This window comes from Chelonoidis abingdonii, chromosome 1, assembly GCF_003597395.2.
Source record: "Chelonoidis abingdonii isolate Lonesome George chromosome 1, CheloAbing_2.0, whole genome shotgun sequence".
In the NCBI taxonomy this organism is placed as follows: domain Eukaryota; kingdom Metazoa; phylum Chordata; order Testudines; family Testudinidae; genus Chelonoidis; species Chelonoidis abingdonii.
Window position 1 is genome coordinate 250211278 of NC_133769.1, and position 18924 is coordinate 250230201.

Here is an 18924-nt window from a genome sequence, read left to right on the forward strand (position 1 = left end):
ACAGTGTACAGAAGACAGAGAGCACAGTCACTCGGTCAGATCCGACAGAGATGACATTGCATGTCATTCTAGGGTGTCCATGCAACACTCCACCCGTTGCTTCTCCTCCCAACTTCGGCTACATTGCAGGTCCCCCATTTGTGTGTTAAGTAATAAAGAACGGAATAAGAAACCTGACTTTTTAGTGAGATAAATGATGCTATGATAGTCAGGCAGTACAGATCTTTCTTTACACAGGAAGGCAGGGGGCTGATAGAGTTCCCAGTTTGCTATGATGAGACGGTTACCAGCCGTTCTGTACATCTGCCGGAAATACCAGAGCTTCCTATTTTACCAGCAGCGCCTGCCGCCTCACCTGAGGCAGCCAGGAGCACTCATAGGATTATGAAGGACGGTTACAGTCCTCTGCACTGTACCGTCAGCCACCGGAGAAGGAGAGGAAAGATGCTGCTGTGCATTGCCCCGCACATGTCTACAGCAGCATGCAGTAGACATACGGAATTGAAAAAAGTCAAACGATTTTTTTCCCTTTCTTTCACGGGGGGGGGCGAGGAGGGGAGTAAATTGACGAGATATACCTGAACCACAGATAACGTGTTGGACCCTACAGCCTGGAGCTCGCCAGAAATAATGTTTCGAGACTGCAGACTGTGGATAGCTGGGAGTCTCAGTCCACTCTCCTTCCTATGACATCATTTATTCTTGACTTTCCGTTAGCTTGTCACACAGCACTGTGTTGACTGTCATCATACTGGATTTTTTTTGTCTTTGGCATTTCGTTCTGTAACAGAGCTCTGATAGAACAGATTTGTCTCCCATACGTGTATCAGACAGTATGTCCATATGATCCACGCTGGATCTTTTTGATTTGGACTGGCAGTCCTCTGTCGCTGATCACGTTCCACGCTGGTCATACGGGAATAATTCAAAAGTTCGTGGGGCTTTTCCTGTCTACCTGGCCAGTGCATCTGAGTTCAGATTGCTTTCCAGAGTGGTCACATTGGTGCACTGTGGGATACCGCCCGGAGGCCAATACCGTCGATTTGCGGCCACACTAACCCTAATCCGATATGGTAACACCGATTTCAGCGCTACTCCTCTCGTCGGGGAGGAGTACAGAAACTGGTTTAAAGAGCACTTTATATCGCTATAAAGGGCTTCATTGTGTGAACAGGTGCAGCGTTAAATCGGTTTAATGCTGCTAAAATCAGTATAAACATGTAGTGTAGACCAGGCCACACAGAAGGTCCAGACTGTAAACTGCACAGGCCAGTTCTGCCAGCCTGGAAACTGGCTAGAGGTTGCAAGTAGTTAAGGGAAACAGGCATACAGGTTTCTATTACGCTAAATCCACGTCCCTAAGCACTTTGCATACACATCTAAGAGTTTTGCCTGTTCCTTTTTTGTCTTCATAGCTTTCCACTAGTCAATCACTGCCCAGATATAATTCATGCATCTTCAGTGGCTCACTATTTCCTCTGCTATCTCAATTACCATCTTCTTCCAATCTGACCATCTGTGTCCTCCAAACTTTCATTGGCCTGGTCCTGTAAAACATTGGAATGGTTGCTAAATACAATCTGGAATCTGATCTGCATTTCTTTGTCCATGAACTTCTCTATTGCTATAAACACTCTTGTTGTCCAGCTTTGTGATCTTTTTTACTTGAAGTTGTAATGTACCCACTAAAAGATAATAATTTGAGCCAACAACTGCTACTCTGCTTACTCTGATATCCCTCCAAAAAGACCTCCATCTCTTATTTATAAACACATGATCTATCTGGCTGACAATCACATTGCCTGGTGATCTCAATGTGACCCTGTGAATCCTCTTGTGCTAGAAGAGACTGCCTCCTACCTTTAGGTTGTTTGTGCCACAGAAATTCAAGAACTTTTTGCCATATCAGTTTGGATGCCTTCTGCTGCTGTGCCCAAAACGACTTCCCAGCCAATAGAGCTATTGCCAATTTGTCCACTGAAGTTGCCTATCAAGTTAATGTCATGGGTAGGCACATCAAATACTTGCTGCACCTGCGCAGCGAATGCATCCTTTTCACTGTCACCTACTGCATTTGTGAGTGCATATACTCGGATTATTGCAAGCTTGATGTGTCTTGTTTGCAGCCTGGCTGTTATTCTGTTGTTCACTGGCTCCCAAGCCAGCAGAGGCTTTGTTGTGATGTTATCAAACATAATTACACCTCTTCCGTCCATTCCACATCCCAAGTACAGTAGAACTGTTTAACCAAGCCTCCATTATCCAGCTCTCTGTATTAACTGAACCACCAGCTGCCTGGGGCTGTTAGCGGCTAGGGCTCCAGCTGTCAGCACGACAGCAGGAGTCCCACTGCCCGGGGCTGACAACCTGGGCCCTACCACTCATTCTCTAGTTTATCTGGATTTTTGGTTATCCGACACGGCCCCAATCAGATAATCGAGGTTCCACTGTATAAGATTGCAGCACCATCGCTCACCATCTTCCCACTTCGTGCCCATCTCGTTTCACTGACACAAGTATGGTCAGATGGTACTTTTTTCATTTCTCAAGTAACCTGTGCCAACTTTCCCAGACTATACGAAGTACATACATTCCATGTACCTACTTTTGTTACAGATTTGGTCATTAGAATTCAATGTCACAAGATCTCAGCTTTCATTGAGATTTGCCATACTTGGGTTTTTGGCTCCATTTCAGGGAAAGACAAAATAACAAATGTGAGAGTAAGCGAGCTGACAGCGGGACATCACAGAAAATATCAAATAAGGAGATCAAAGAAAGCTCAGGTGGTTGCAATGTGTATGCCCTGCAGAACAAGGGAGACATCCTGTTGCTACCCAGTGGCACATACAGAGAAGAGGGCAAAGAAATAAAGAGGACATGCAGGTAAGATAGAAGTAACTGGTTTCAGGAGAAGGTTGAAGAGGCAGAGGAAGCAGCACAGAGGGGAGATGTCAAGCAGCTCTATAGGACACTGATAGATCTCTCAGGAAGAACCAGACAGTCACAGGTGATGCTCACCAGGGACTCTTGGGTACAGATGTTGAAAATGCATGAGGAACAAGCCAGACAATGGCAAAAATTTCCATTCCATATTAAACTGCCCAGGACAGATGATCATGCTCAGGTTTAAGAGAAATGCCAATACTAAATTAGAACTAGAAGAGGGACCAATAACATCTCATGAAATTAAAGCAATCATCATAGACCTCAAAAGATTTTGGGGTTAATAAAATTCAAGTAAAGACAGGAGGAAAATTCTGACTGAGTAGACAACTAAACACAGTAATGAAACATTGGTGAAAGAACAAGTGCCACAAGACTCAAAAGATGGTATCACAGTGTCATTGAATAAAAAGGGTGATGATAATCACTGAATGAACCTGGGAGCTATTGTACTGTTACCAACCTCGGGCAAAGTATTGGGCACCGTTATGCTGAACAGAATGAAGTGGATGAAATATTATGAGAAGAATAGGCTGGGTTCCATCCAGGTACATCATGTTGTGAACAGATATTCACTCTTTGACAGATCATCGAAAAAGCTGCTGCTTGGCAAATGCACATCTTAATCAAATGTCAAGTATCAGATGGGTAGCCGTGTTAGTATGGATCTGTAAAAGCAGCAAAGAATCCTGTGGCACCTTATAGACTAACAGACGTTTTGGAGTATGAGCTTTCATGGGTGAATACCCACTTCGGACGCATGTCAAATGTATTGACTTTAAGAAAGCATTCGACTCCCGGTGGAATATTGCTAGCTACAGGATCCCAGACAAGCTGATGGAAGTAGATGAGCAGTATAATCGGATGCAGGGAGAGTAATTTGATATTGTGCCTGGAGTTAGACAAGGGTGTGCGCTACTACCAATCATCTTTGCATTAGAAACACACTGAGCGATGAAGCAGGCAAAAAAAGGCACCATGGATGAAGTAAAACGGGTTATTGGAGATGAGTTATACAACCTTGACTCTGCAATGGCAATCCTAATTCTGATATGGCCTAACTTTTAATGTTTGACTTTGCAATCTTGACAATGTTCTATTAACACAGGAGTTTTTTGTATGTGATAAAGATGTAAGTTATCACAAAGGATAAAAACCCAGTGTCTCACTACTACCTTAGCGAATGGGCTTGCTTGCATGTACAGCATTGCCTTCTACTCTGCCCTCAACTCTGTAACATTCCCAGAACCCTTGAGCTCAAGTGACAGTGGCCTATGATTTTGGGGCAGGAATTAAATTCTAACCCTACTGTCCCCCTGAAGTTCCAAGTCGACATAAGGTGCAGCACAATGAGCACAAAACCCCAGGTAGCCACAATTTTATTCAGGTGCATGATCCACAGACAGCAGAGTAGTCCCATGTTACTGGCTTCCAGCTCCTGGTTTCCATCTGTTAAACTGGTTTTAAAGACAGCTAAACGCATTACTTCCCTTGCAATATTTTTTTATTTAACTGTCTATTGGGTGTTATATGATTGTGAAAAAAGGGGTATGGGTCCACAGAATCATGACTGGAAGGGTACAGGGTCCACAAAATAATCCTTCTTAACATATAAACCGTACTAGGAAAGTGTGCTAGAGTGCTACATGTAACATTTCTGCAGGATTTGATATGAGATATTCTTTTAAAAAAAATGCTATAGTGTTTGTTTAAACAAGACTGATACACAGAAGACTGCAAGTAGAACTGGCAACACACTAGTACTTATCAGCCTCACCCTATGGTGAAAATACAGCTTTTAGCTGATGAATTCATACTGAATAATTTTTATGTTTCATGAAAAGCTACATGAAGACGCCTTATAATGAGCATTTCAAAACACAAACAATTTTTTTTGCATTACTGTCAATTCTAGTTGCCTCCAACATATAATTTCAAAACTAAACCACTACATTGCTGCCCTTCCTTCCAACACCTTCTTCACAGAAATTGCCTTCTAGATACAGACAAATTAGAAACTTAAAGTGCTTGTCCCTGTGTGTTCTCCATTAAAAGTTCACAATATTCACATTAATTATCAAAATGCTTTTGTTTTTCCTCAAGTAATGTTTGATCATTGTACTCATTCCTAGGGTCAGACAATTTAGTGGCTGTATATTTAAAAATGCAAATTAAAGCAAGATCCAGTGTCTTTCTTAAAAGCAATACTCTAGCTCAACCAGAATTTATGGACTTGATGCAAGAATTATAGGGTGAGGTGCTATTGCCTATGTTCTGCAGGAAGTGATCATCTAGTCTGACAATGGTCCCTTCTAGCCTTGACATTCTATGAAATATGGTATATAATCCGCTTTGTTTGGCACCAATAGTGAGCTCAGCACTATACTGAGCATCAAAATAAAGACAGTTCCTGCCCAAAGGAGCTTACAGTTTAAAGATTACATACATAGACAGGCTGCATTGAGAAATCCACGAATATGGGACAATTTAGTTTTCCCCATCCTTCATTATTAATTCAGTTCTTGAGGGCATCAGAGAAGACGTGTCTTCTGTTACTGGTTTTTGGTTTTTATTTGTTTGGTTTTTAAGTGTGATGTGACTGAAGAACCTGAGAAAGTCCATTCCATACATATTGGACAAATGCAAAGAGAGTGGGGAAAAGAATGAACAGGGCACTAAAGCAGACACACATTAAAAAGCCTGATGAAAAGCTGTTCACTTGATGCAGTTTGCTAATATTAAAATTTCACTATACCTCTCATTCTTGAAGGTTATTTGTGAAAATACTTACAAAGCCCACATCCACACCACAGACTAGCAATGATTAATGCTTTAAATGGAAGCCATTTTGAGCCATAGGACCACAGAAGGACAATACCTCTTCATTAGCAGTAAAAAAGGTACTACGCTTTTCCCCAATGCAAAGACGCTAACTGTGAAGACAAAGTAGCAGAACCCATTCTTGGCAAAGCTAATAGTTCTCTGACTGCTATTATTCTCGGTGATTTATAGGTTATGCATCAGAAAATTCCCTCCAGGAGAAATGCCGGTCACTAAATTCAATCTGTGTATGTTACGCCTTAGCTTTTTTGAGTTGTCCGTACTACAGGAAAGCCTGCTTATATGGAATGGTATTACCCTGCAAACAGATTATTCAAATATAAGATTAGCATTTGTTTCTTAGCACTGAGGAAAAAACCAAGAAAATGATACATTATATAAGTGTTTGCAAACAAGTAGAGACATAGTTCATAAGTTTAGGATACAATGAAGTAAACCACATTGTATCTGTAACTGCTCATCTACAAACTGCCCTAACTCATTCTAAATATGCTGCCAAGCAAAGTTAGGATCTACTGTAAAAATAAAACAAATTTAAATTCTTGTTGAATCTTTCCACATACACTGTCAAGGATCAGACACATTAGGGCACAAAGTGTAATGTATAATTATTCTTAAAATGCTAAACATAATTGTATTGTATATGTGGGGAAATATATTTTCCCAACGAGGACGAAGACATCCGGTGTGTGTGTGAGCAAATGCCTTTCCCCAACTGCTCAAAGACACTGACCACCACCCCACCTAGGATCAAAGTTCACCCTCTTCCTGCTGTTTGACTTTTATTAAAACCAAACAGATGAAAAACTCTAGACTAAGGCTGCTTCTAGGGATCCTCACTCAGGGCTGATGATCACCCTACCCCTAGCTGCTCTATGCCCAGACCCCTCTGTCAGGAAAGGCCAGCTTAGAAATCTGCTTCCTCTCTTTTTATTGCCTCCAGGCTTGATACTCCTGGCGGAAGTTGTGGATCTAGGCCAAATACAGGCCATCTGCAGGACTATTAACCCCTTTGTAATGGGATGAACTGTGCACAATCTCCAAAGACTCAGCATTGAGCCCTGACACACAAACCATAATTCTCCTCCCACACTTCCTTTTTTATTTCCCAGGTGCCCCATGTCTTCTACCTCCATTGTCCTTCATTTCTCCTCTCTCTGTAGTCTATCCCTTCCTACTCCTGTTCTAGCCACAGTATGGGAGGGCTCTTCCTTGCCACTCTGCTGGGTCTGGACTGCTCCACTACATTTGTCTGCAACATGTGTGCAGAACTGACAGCAAATTAGAGACAGCGTCAACTCTCACACCGCAGACCTCACTGTCAGCATGACAGAACTGCAGATGTGGCTGTCATGATAAATGCAGGACAACTGAGAGGTACGTATTCTTATCAATATGAAAGACACCACGAGAATATCAATGGCCCCTTTGTAAATAAATGTATCCCATTTCTTTAGTAGTCTGTCTTAATGAGATTTCACTGTTTATGAGAATAGTATTGATTACAGGACATACAGATGCATTCACCCTGCTATCCAAGGAAACCTCAGGTACACAAACATATTTATTAATGCATTATGAGCAACCAAAACATATATTATAGGTCAGATTTACACATTTAAATAAACAATTCTTCCACCTAAGGTAAACTTGTTATGCTCATACAAAGCACACAGGATCTTTTATAGGAGAAGGCAAATATGCAGCATTTATTGAAAATACAACAGTTAGCATATGCTTTTTAATTACACACAGAGTCCTGCCAGCTGATGTTTATAGTTACCAGTCTGTTGTAGCTCGAGTCAATCTAATGGCCAGTTAGATTGAACACGAGTGAGGAGCTGGCTCCGTCTGTCTCAACGCGACGCTCCGAGGCTTTGCAGGACTGAACCCAGAGTTCCATGACAAAACACTCCAGCTTTATAGTTGTAAATTCCCATTTGAGTCCATGCATTTTGCAATGTCATCCTGTAATCATTAGTCCTTAAGTGGTGTTATCATTTGATGGTTATTGTTGGGCTTTCCATTGTTATCGCCTATTTGTTCACCTTGGGGGTGCCTTCCTCACCTCTGAGATCGTCAGTGCTGCTAACATGTTTAGCATCGGATACAATGGATGTTTTCTGACTGTCTCCTGGTTTTTCCAAGTCTCTCACTTTTTCTTGACCATCTGGACATTTGTGATGGTTTTCACACCTTATCTTTTCCTGATGCATGTATTCCTCATTTACAAAACAATCTCTTACAGAAACCTTCAAAGGTACACAGACAGCAGTATTGCATATTCAGCAGAATACACTGTAAATCAAGCCTTGCTGAATCTTATAACTAAAACAATTCATATTGGGGCTTCAAGCCCTCACCATTCCTCTAATCTCCTTAACAATAGATACAAGACAAGATCCTGTCTCTTACTTACTAAACCTTAAAACAAATAAATGTATATTTAACTAGCGTGCCTTATTTGTAATACATATAGGAAAGCATAGACAACATTATAACTTATCCTAAAACAAAAGGATGACCATAATCAGTCAAAAGGATTGTTCTGGTCTGTCATTCTTTTCTGCTATTCAAAAAGGGTGGCTGGCAGGATGAAATCAAATCGTACATTAATTCTCATAGTGCATATAAAATCCTGCTTCTACAAGTTTTCCAACTTGATTAATACTTCAAAAAGACCTTACTGTTATTCTCTCATATTTAATAAAAGTTGCTTACTTAAGTAATTACTATGCTCCTTAGAGCACACTATCCCACTTTGTTCATTATTTATTATGTATTTGCTAAACGGTGTGGGTGCTGAGCTATCCAAACTGGCAGACATTTAGTGATGAATGCAATGGGCTAGAAGGGGGGATCCCTCTTCCTGGTTGGATTATACCTTCATTCGATCTCCAGCTTCATAAGAATTTTGAAAGTGCTAACTAATATTTCTGGACAGTTGGTAACTTCCTTTCCTCTCTAAGAGATAGAAAAGCATCTGCTTTAATGGAAATAGTGGAAATAGGAGCCCAGCATGCTCAACTACTCTGTATTGATTGACCCAACATGACTGAACCTTAATTTTTGAAGAGTAATGAGGACAGCACAGAGACAAGATCCAGGCAGGTGCTTGAGGAGTTAGTCTGCCAGTGTCTTGTTTTGGGTAACCTAATTATAGTGCAGTGCAAATGACAGGAGCCAGCCATGTCTGTATTATCCCTCATCAGCCAAAGTCAGCCTCATCCTCTTAGTAGCTCCTTGTATTTACAATGCTCATTGTGGCATTATTGACATGAACTGTGACCATATAGATGATTGCTGTAAGCAAGGTCCTATAGTTGCACCAAAATTGTAAAAAGGAGGTCAAGTAAAGTGTCTATGGAATGGTTGTAATTTGCTGGTTATGATTATGCTGTATGTATCATTCTTGAATTTGAAGTTCTAATTATTGGCTATGCACTTGTAGCTCAATGTGTTTGATTCTAAGGCTTGGTCTACACTACACGTTTATACCGATTTAACCAGCGTTAAACCGATTTAACCCTGCACCCGTTCACACAACGAGGCCCTTTATATCGATATAAAGGGCTCTTAAAATTGGGTTCTGTACTCCTCCCCGAGAGGAGTAGCGCTGAAATCGGTATTGCCATGTCGGATTAGGGTTAGTGTGGCCACAAATCGACAGTATTGGCCTCCGGGTGCTATTCCACAGTGCACTACTGTGACCGCTCTGGAAAGCAATCTGAACTCAGATGCACTGGCCAGGTAGACAGGAAAAGCCCCGCAAACTTTTGAATTTCATTTCCTGTTTGGCCAGCGTGGAGAACTCACTAGCACAGGTGACTACGCAGAGCTCATCAGCACAGGTAACAATGTAGTCTCCTGAGAATCGAAAAAGAGCTCCAGCATGGATCGCACGAGAGGTACTGGATCTGATCGCTATACGGGGGACAGGATTCCGTGCTAATAGAACTCCGTTCCAAAAGATGAAATGAAAAAACATTTGAAACAATTTCCAAGGCTATGACGGAGAAAGGCCACACCAGGGACTCAGTACAGTGCCGTGTGAAAGTTAAGGAGCTCAGACAAGCCTACCAGTAAACCAAAGAAGCAAACGGAAGGTCCAGGTCAGGGCCAAAAACATGCCGCTTCTACGCTGAGCTGCATGCAATTTTAGGGGGCTGCACCACCACTACTCCACCCCTGTCCGTGGATTCCGAGGTGGAGGTTGTAATCTCAACCATGGCTGAGGATTCTGCGGAGGGGGAAGATGAGGAGGAGGAGGAGGACGAAGAGGAGGACGACCTTGCAGTGAGCACACAGCACTCTGTTAGCCCCAACAGCCAGGAGCTTTTTGTGACCCAGACGGAATTACCCTCCCAGCCCTCCCAACCCACTAGCCTAGACAGTGAAGCCATGGAAGCGACCTCTGGTGAGTGTACCTTTGTAAATATAAAACATGGTTTAAAAGCAAGCATTTTTTAATGATTGATTTGCCCTGAGAGACTTGGGATGGCATTCGGCCGGCCAGACAGTTATTGAGAAGTCTGTGTGTAACATGTCCTGGGGATGGAGCGGAATCCTCCAGGACATCTCGCATGAACATCTCCGTGCCTGGTATCCAAAAGCCTTTGCAGAAGTTTCTAGGCAGGGAGCCTTATTCGTCCTCCATGGTAGGACAACTTTGACCACGCCATGCATGTAGCAGAATCTGGTGATCATTGCATGACAAAGCCTTAGCTGCGTATGGGTCCGTCGGTGGGATGGCTAGGCATTCAAGCACATCGGTTCTTTATATCCGCGTGTTATCCCAGGAGAGTGATATCGTTCATGAGTAACACTGGTTTGGATCATCAGGAATTTAATGAAGGGACAGAGATGGCCATTCTGGATGGCTTGTTTGCCTGTTGCTTAAAAGAAATCCTTTTAGAGGGTAGCCAACGGGGGCGGGGGAGGAATGGCGTTGAGACTTTTTCGCGGTTTGGCTAAGCAGGGGATTTCCCTGCTACTAGCCACGCGGTGGCGCGGGAGAAGCGGGGTGTTTAGCCAGTGATCTTCCATGTACCTGCACGCGGGGGAGGGGTTAAAAGCAATCATCCCAGAGAATTGGCGATGGGGAGACGGTCGCGTTTCTGCTTGTGCATGTTAACAGGAAAGAGCGCACTGGAACGTGTCGGACTGTTGCTTGTATTGCGAAAGCGAGGGCACTGTGTATTGAAGGCTGCGAGAATGCCGAAAGACAATGGCTTACCGATGGACGCATGCAAGCTGGAATTCTGCTTGCCAGGACCTGCGGTCTGTGAATCTCCAGACACCAGAGCAGAGCAGCACGGCACAAAACAATTAAGATGCAAGAATAAGACCTTGTAGTGCAATCACATGTGCGGTATGTAAGGTAGGAATTAGATGTGGTTCATCGTGAAAGAGTATAAGCATTGTTCTGTGGATAAATGTATCTGTTTTAAAATACTTCTCCCTTTTCCCTTCACTCATGCAGCTGCGAAAATTTTTCAGCCTCCCTACCCCATCCGGAGGCTATCTCAGATAACGCGGCGGAAAAAAAAAAGACATGAGAACCGAAATGTTCTCGGGAACACATGGAAGTGACCCACACTGAAAGAGCCATCTGAATGAGTGGACCAGAGCAGGACATGGGTAATCAAAATTACAGGAAAGATGCCAGTGAAAGTGAGGAAGGGATCAGGGACACTCGGAGTGGTGAGCGAGCGGTGGCCGGCGCAGAAGAGATGGCACGATGTTGGGCAGAAGGATCAGCGTGGCCGGATGCTAATGCTGGTTGCTGGCTGCGTGATCAAACTGACTCCTCCAAGCGTTCGTGGTGGAGCTCCAGGACAGCGGCAGGGTCACAGCGTTGCCACTGTCAAAGCCCGTAACCACGCTTACCATTTCCATTACCCTCCTGCACCAGACTTGTAAGAAGGGCTCCCATGCACCCCTGGGCCCACTCCACGCGTCGCCCATGGACAGCCCACACCAAAGGCTGTCATTACTTCAAAAAAATTTTTAGTTGAGCCTTTTCATTCCCTCCTATCCGCTTCTCTCAAATCCCACAGGCCCTGGGCTACCTTGTCAGTTCTCTCCCTCTATTATAATGACTTAATAAAGAAACAGCATGATTTTTATACAATATGAATTTATTTGCTTAAGGCAAGCCTGTAATCGTAAGGGGGAGGGGTGGGTGTTTTACAGGGAATGAGTCATCGGGTTGGGGGGGGTCATCAAGGGAAAACAAACACAGTACAGCAGTCAACGATACATAAGAGTACTCATGGGAAACTCGTTTCTTCACGATCTCTCTGCTCCCGATACGCCACGGTGAATGTTCAGTCTCTGAGCTGCACGTCTATGCTCGTGTGTTGCTCTGCTATTATCGCCTGGCTGGCGTCTGGCTGCACTAAATCAGCCCGGGCCAGGTGAGTTTGCCTTCTAGTCCTCCACCTCGCGTGTCGCATAAATGTCTGGTCTTCCCCTTACCTCTACAGAGATTGTGGAGCAACAGCCAAGCACCAGGTTCAATAAAATGGGACATGGTTTGGCTGAGTGTCTGAGGAGGTCAAGTAATCGTGCGCGCTCTTAGCACCGCCTTGAGTAACGCGACCAAATACCTACCATTCTACCTCTAAATCCGATTACTGCACTTGCTCAGGCCTTGACAGTATGACAATGTCGGACTACTGTCCAGGCTGCCTTGTGATTGGTCTTGCGATATTCATTTCAGGGCGATCAAGGAGTAGGACTGGGTGCCACGCTTCAGCGATAACACAGGGCATGTTTTTCACATCCCCAACCTGTTATGATTCTTGGTCTGGGAAGTAAATTCCTGCTGCAAGCAGCGTTTTAAACAGAGCAGTGATTCTGTCTTGAAGAATGCGAGCGTGAACAAGAACCCCTTCCTGGCCATTGACGTAGATGTTGGTGAAACAGTCCTTGTTGATCCACCTAGTTGCTAGTCATGAGTTAGCATTTGAAAGTCTGACCCTATTGCAAAGGCTTGGTTATGGTACTGGGTGCTGCTTACTGCAGTGAACGGATACCGGATGTGCCTAAGATAGTGGGATATGTTGGTTCCATCTAGATGACGCCCACCACAGGATAGGGATAATGCCATTGCAGCAGAAGCGCATCCACTATTGCGGCTGAGGCACAATTTCTCAGAGTAACAAGGCCCTCGTAGCAGCAGCTTAAACTGATTGCTTTGGCTACTGTCGTCATCAGCACAAGCAGCTACCTGCGGTTTTAGTTCGAATTTTCCCACTCCAACTTGGAGGTTCCAGACTGTACCGGTAGCTGTCTGGCATTGCAAGCTTTCGCGTAGATCGGCTGATGTAGCTTACTATTCGTATTTACAAAGACTTGAGAGCTGTGCTAGCCTTGGTTGCTGATGTTTCAGAGGGCATGAGGGAAAGCAAGTTCAAAGTCATGAGAAAGGTGCCCTTACGCAAATGTAAAAGTTTCGCAGCCAGCTGCGAATCGCTCCCAAACCTGCAAAGACTATGCCGGTCCCAACATGTCTCTGCTTGTTTCTCGGCCAAAATCGCGTCTTGTTCAATGGCCAGAACCTGCCCCCGGATTACCACATGATTCCAAGCGCAGAGGCCTGCAGTGTGGAGATTCTGGTGTCGCATGTCGCTCATCACTCTCGTTGCCGCCAGCTGCACTCGTCCTTGGCCTGGCTTTGCAGGTCTGGTGTCAGGCAAGCACTGCACGGAGAATGCCGAGGCTGCGTGTTACAAACGTCCAATCATTGGTGGTCTTTGTCTGAGCAGGGTCCATCTTGCTGGATGCGATAGCGTTTGCAACAGTTTACCCCCAGAAAAAGGCTATGGTAATGGTTGTGCGTGCTGCTTTCACGGAGGAGGGTGAGGGCTGTACCCCAGAACCACTCGCGACCTGGTGTTTTGTTGCCAAGAAGACCATCACGGCACTGGGATCTCCGAACCGCCAAGAATTCCAGAGGGGCGGAGGGGAGACTGCGGAGTACCGGGAACTATGGGATAGCTACGGGATAGCTACCCACAGTGCAATGCTCCGGAAATCGACGCTAGCCTCGGTACATGGACGCACATCGCTGAATTAATGTGCTTAGCGTGGCCGCGTGCACTAGACTTTATACAATCTGTTTTACAAAACTGGTTTATGTAAAATCGGAATAATCCCGTAGGGTAGACGTACCCTTAATAGCATCAGTGAAGCATTTGGTCAGCTTAAAGACCTATTCTGAGTAAGTGCCCAGTCAAGAAACACTTAACTGACAATGGACTTTGGGAGATGCCAATCCACATCTGAGCTTTCCTGGGAATGTTCAAACTATCATGTAAACAATGGCATTGGCCTGCAAAAAGCTGAATCACTCATGGACATGTGACTTGCCCAGGTGGCTACAAAGTCCATCTTGTTATTGTGATTTTACACAGAAGAACAAAGGGGTTTCCACCCACAAGAGAAAGACTATAAAAGCCCTGGAAGCCTCTCCATTTGGTCTTCCTCTGGCTCAAGAGATAGCCTCTCCACCCTAAAGAGATGCCTGAAACAAACTGGAACAAAGGACAGTAACTACAGGAGCGTAAGTGATTGCTGGACCCAGGCCATAAACTACAACATTGGTCTGAAAAGGGTTGGGCCCAGACTAGGCAGGAGTTCAGTCTGTAAAAGAAGCTTATTGGAACATCTCTGAGGGTGATATTTACCTGTATTCAGTTTCTTACTGTATTAGGCTTAGACTTGCGTGTTTTGTTTGATTTTGCTTGGTAACTTACTTTGATCTGTCTGTTATTACTTGGAACCACTTAAATCCTACTTTTTATACTTAGTAAAATCACTTTTGCTTATTAATTAACCCAGAGAGAGTCATTAATACCTGGGGGAGAAAATAGCTGTTCATATCTCTTTATCAGTATTATAGAGGGCAGGCAATTTATGAGTTTACACTGTTTAAGCTTTATACAGAGTAAAACAGATGTATTTGGGGTTTGGATCCCATTGGGAGCTGGGTGTCTCAGTGCTGGAAATAAGTAATCTGCTAAGTGGTTTTCAGTCAAAGCCTGCAGCTTTGGGGGACATGGTTCAGACCTGGGTCTGTGTTTGCAGCAGGCTAGCATGTCTGGATCAACAAGGCAGGGTTCTGAAGTCCAAAGCTGGCAGGGAAAATGGGCTCAGAGGTAGTCTCAGCACATCAGGAGGCAGTCCCAAGGGGGTCTCTGTGACCAAACCTGTCATACTCATCTCTGACTTTCCCATTTTCTTTGGCCTACCCTTCGTTTTCAATCAGATTTCTTCTTTGTCTCTTTTCACTTTTTGCTCTGACTCACATGATATGGTGACTGTGAGGAAGGGATTTCCAAATAGGTGAGGCAGCACAAGTGAAAAAACTAGTTATAGAGGTGATGGAGAAGTCACTGTGACTGCATCAGATGAGTATTAAGCTGGAGAGACAGGGCAGACAGGAAACAGCACAACCTTGTCTACAGTGAAGATGAAACCATGTTGGAGAACCAGCATTAAACATGATTTTAAAACAGTTCAGGCTAAGACAGTTTAAATCTGTTTCCCTGGTTATTGTAGACCAGGCACGGCCATTCTAAAACTTTTTGAACCATGTTAATCCACAACATGTATTTTTAAATATGGTTTCTAGTTAAGCGCTTTTAGTTAGGTATATAGCAATTAAATAATAAATCCAAGGAAGAGGGGACGTAGCTCACTTCTTGGTATTCTCAAAAGGTACTAGGGCAGATTAGGGATTATATCAAAAATTGATCATTAAAAACAAATTCTCTCCAGTGTAAAGCTGTCATATGTCAGTCTCTAGGAAACATGTATGGCACAGGTGCTGAAAACAGAGTACTAGAACAGAAACTAACTGAACCTGGTACTACTGGCTGGGAGGGGAGCAGCAGCAAACTCCATGTCTAAATTTGGACTAGCCAACACAAAGTGATAGGGTTTCAAATTTTAAAATATTGAAGTTTATAAACACGTAAAGGTCTATTGCATTTCCACACCAGTCTCAGCTCCCCTCCAACATTTAACACTAGTCTTGAGTTTAGTGAGACACTGGTAGGAAAATAATTGGCTTATATTCACCAAGGAGTTCCCAGAGGCCAAGCAACCTGTTGAACCAAAGCTTCAGAAGAAAAACAGAGCTCAACAGTGAGCTTTTAAAAACAGGAGGCTTTGAGACAAACACAAGTGTAAAGCTGTTTTCCCAAGGGGAAAGAGAGTGTTTTCTCTCCAGGATAACCTGCACTTTTAAACTCATCTCAACTGACATGACTGAGTTAAGAGTTTGAATCAAATGCACATAAAACCACCTCTGTATCATTCCCTTTGGTTTACAAAACCAAAATTAAAAAAACTAGAGATACTGATGGAGGATAGGTGTATCAATAGCTTTTAGCCAGGATGGTGTCCCTAGCCTCTGTTTGCCAGAAGCTGTGAATGGGCGACAGGGAATGGATCACCTGATGATTATCTGTTTTGTTCATTCCCTCTGGGGCACCTGGCATTGGCTACTGTTGGAAAACAGGATATTGGACTAGATGGACCTTTGGTCTGACCCAATATGACTGTTCTTATGCTCTCCGCTGTTGATACATTCTGCTCTTGCACATGGATAATAAAATCCAAGATATGTACAAAACACATAAGCAATCTGCTTCCTTTTAGGGCTTGTCTGCATGTGGAAATTGACTAGAATGGTTATTGCAGAATAAGATATTCCAGAATAGCTCCCAGTGTGGACACTCATATTCCAGAAGAATGCCTTTTTCCATTTTAGCTTAATCCACTTTCAAAAAGTGTATGATCTCTCAAATTTTGTACTCCCTCTCCATCATCTGCTCCACCCACCTGGGTCATGTTTGTCATGTTCTTTGTCCATATAACTATAGTCCTGATTCTGTGGCCTCTTTCTGCCCCTTGCATGATAACTTAACTGGAAAGGCACAGATCACAAAAGCCCTCATGGCACCCCAGGTACAAGCAAGCAATCTGGTTTGCAGATGGGGGATTAGAACCCTGCTCCAACTTATTTTTTTCAACTTGAGCAATGGAGGTTGCACTGGATGGAAGGAAACTCCTCTCACTCAAGCTATGGAGTAACATCAGGTGGCGCTTCCAACTCAGAAGAGAGTCAATTGCAGAGGAGGGGGAGGAGGTAGATAAGCTCAGAATGGTACAGTATGGTGTAACACTAAGTGTTAAGATCACAGTACTTCTGTAAAAATAGACATACAATGTAGATTGTAAATTCCTCAGGTACAAAGACCTTGCCATCAAGTATTCCTGTAAAGTATCATGTACACAAACATCACTACACAAAATAATAATAGAGGTTTCCATGCTAATGTCAAAGCACAAGTTCTGTGATAAAATACCCAGAATCATGGATGAAAAGAAATGACAATGCAAGTGTCACAAATTAAAAATTCAAATGGATTGTTGGACAGGGTTAAGTACAAAAATCTGTTTTTAAGTTCTGCATCTGTCTGCAAGATAGTTATTTACATGCATTTATTTTTTTCCCCTCAAAAACACCACACACTAGGCACAGCTATTTTAAAGTGATCATAGTAGCCCACTTCTCAAGATCAACAATAAAGAAAATAAAATTATGCTGATGTGAAAAAAATTCAATATGGCCTACAAACAGCTGGACTAGTAAGTGGGAAGTTGGAAGAAAACGATTTTTGAAATTGGAAAGAGACCGTGACAGACAGTGCCTATTAAGTAAACATTAAGCATCATAAGCCTGTTCAAAATGGATACTCCATATGAACACCTTAGCCCGCGGGATCAAGTAGGGAAACTCAGCATTCCCCATTATTTGGGTAGAAAATACAGCATAGCCCTTGACAGTCCATCACTGATTCCTAAACCCACAAGGAGAAGAAGCCCCCAGGCTTGCAGGTTAGCCCACAGCACTATACCTATTGGGTTTCTGGGAACTGCCCGCCCAATGCTAAAGGATCCCCTCCAGCCTAAGGGGAGAATCTAAAGGACCTCAAAAACCCAGCTGATTTCAGGGGACAACTAATAAAAGAACACAGACAGGAGTGTGGTCTAATGGTCATAAGAAGGGAGCCTGACGGGAACACCGAGCAGAGAACCCCAGACAATGCCCACTGCTCCTCGAAGGTGTCAAGGGAGCCAGCAGACGCCACCCAGAAGAACTCTGCCCAGATGCGTGAACAGAAACAAGCCCCACAGTCACAGGAGTCTCCGCTGGCCAACCTGCTCTCCCTGGCTGTCGCGCAGATACCCGGAGATCTGCCTTTACTACTTACAAATCAGGATTCGTTCGCTCCTTGCAGACTGATGCCCTCGGTCTCTGCACCAGCCAATCGCCAAGCTCAGGCACGAGCCGAGCTGCTGTCACATCCCGCCGCGCCGCGGCGTGGCCGGCTCCAGGCAGACGCCCGGGCTGTCACTAGGGCATCGGCACCGCCGCGGCGCTTCCCCCGGGGAACCAGCCCTGCCCGCGGGGGCAGCTCCAGGCGCCAGGGGATGAGGGGAGCCGAGCGCCCCCTTGCCATAGCAGGGGCCGCTGCCCCGTCCAGCTGCCGCCCGCTGGCCCCCGCGGCTGCTGCACCCAGCGCAACACAGCGCCCGCCCCCCGGGCCCGGCATCCGCAGGCTGGGGGGGCAGCCCGGGAAACGAGCCTCCGCCTTACCTCCGCCGCCCGCTCCTCATCCGCTCCCGCCCAACATGGCTCGCAGCAGCGTCCCGCTCCGCCGCCCCCACCCCACAGCCGCGGCTCCAGCGGCGCAGACACACTCCGCAGCGACCCGGTTGTGACGGCACAGGCAGCACGGCCCCTCCTCCCGCCGCGGCGGCTCGGCCCCCTACAGGGCTGCTCCTACCACAGCATCCTCTGCCGCAGCGCCGGCAGCCCCCTCCCCCGTAAATCCCCTCCCTCTCCAGCAGGCCTGGGAGCCTCTTGTGTCGGGGTTGCTGAGAGACCCTGAACCAAGCTGTAACCCTGTAAATGGTGGAAAGCACTTCAAGCCAGGGGGTGTATGCGCCCCTAGTTCCTTCCAACACCAGTGCTTGTGTCTCCACCTGCTGCACACATAGGCCCACACTTTCAACAGGAGGGGCCCTGCCCTGCTTGCCTTGTGCAAGCCAAAATGT

At 44.9% G+C, this 18924-nt stretch overlaps 1 protein-coding gene across 11 annotated transcripts in view; it reads right to left on the reverse strand.

The window, feature by feature from the left end:
• The window catches only part of INPP4A (inositol polyphosphate-4-phosphatase type I A), a 197304-nt gene extending 178756 nt beyond the window's left edge, over window positions 1–18548 (reverse strand). For all 11 annotated transcript variants that reach the window (XM_032805553.2, XM_032805552.2, XM_032805548.2 and 8 more), the window contains exon 1: window positions 18464–18548. The gene's annotated coding sequence lies outside the window, so the exon portion shown is untranslated. The remainder of the gene's footprint in view (window positions 1–18463) is intronic.
• Window positions 18549–18924: the final 376 nt, after the last annotated feature.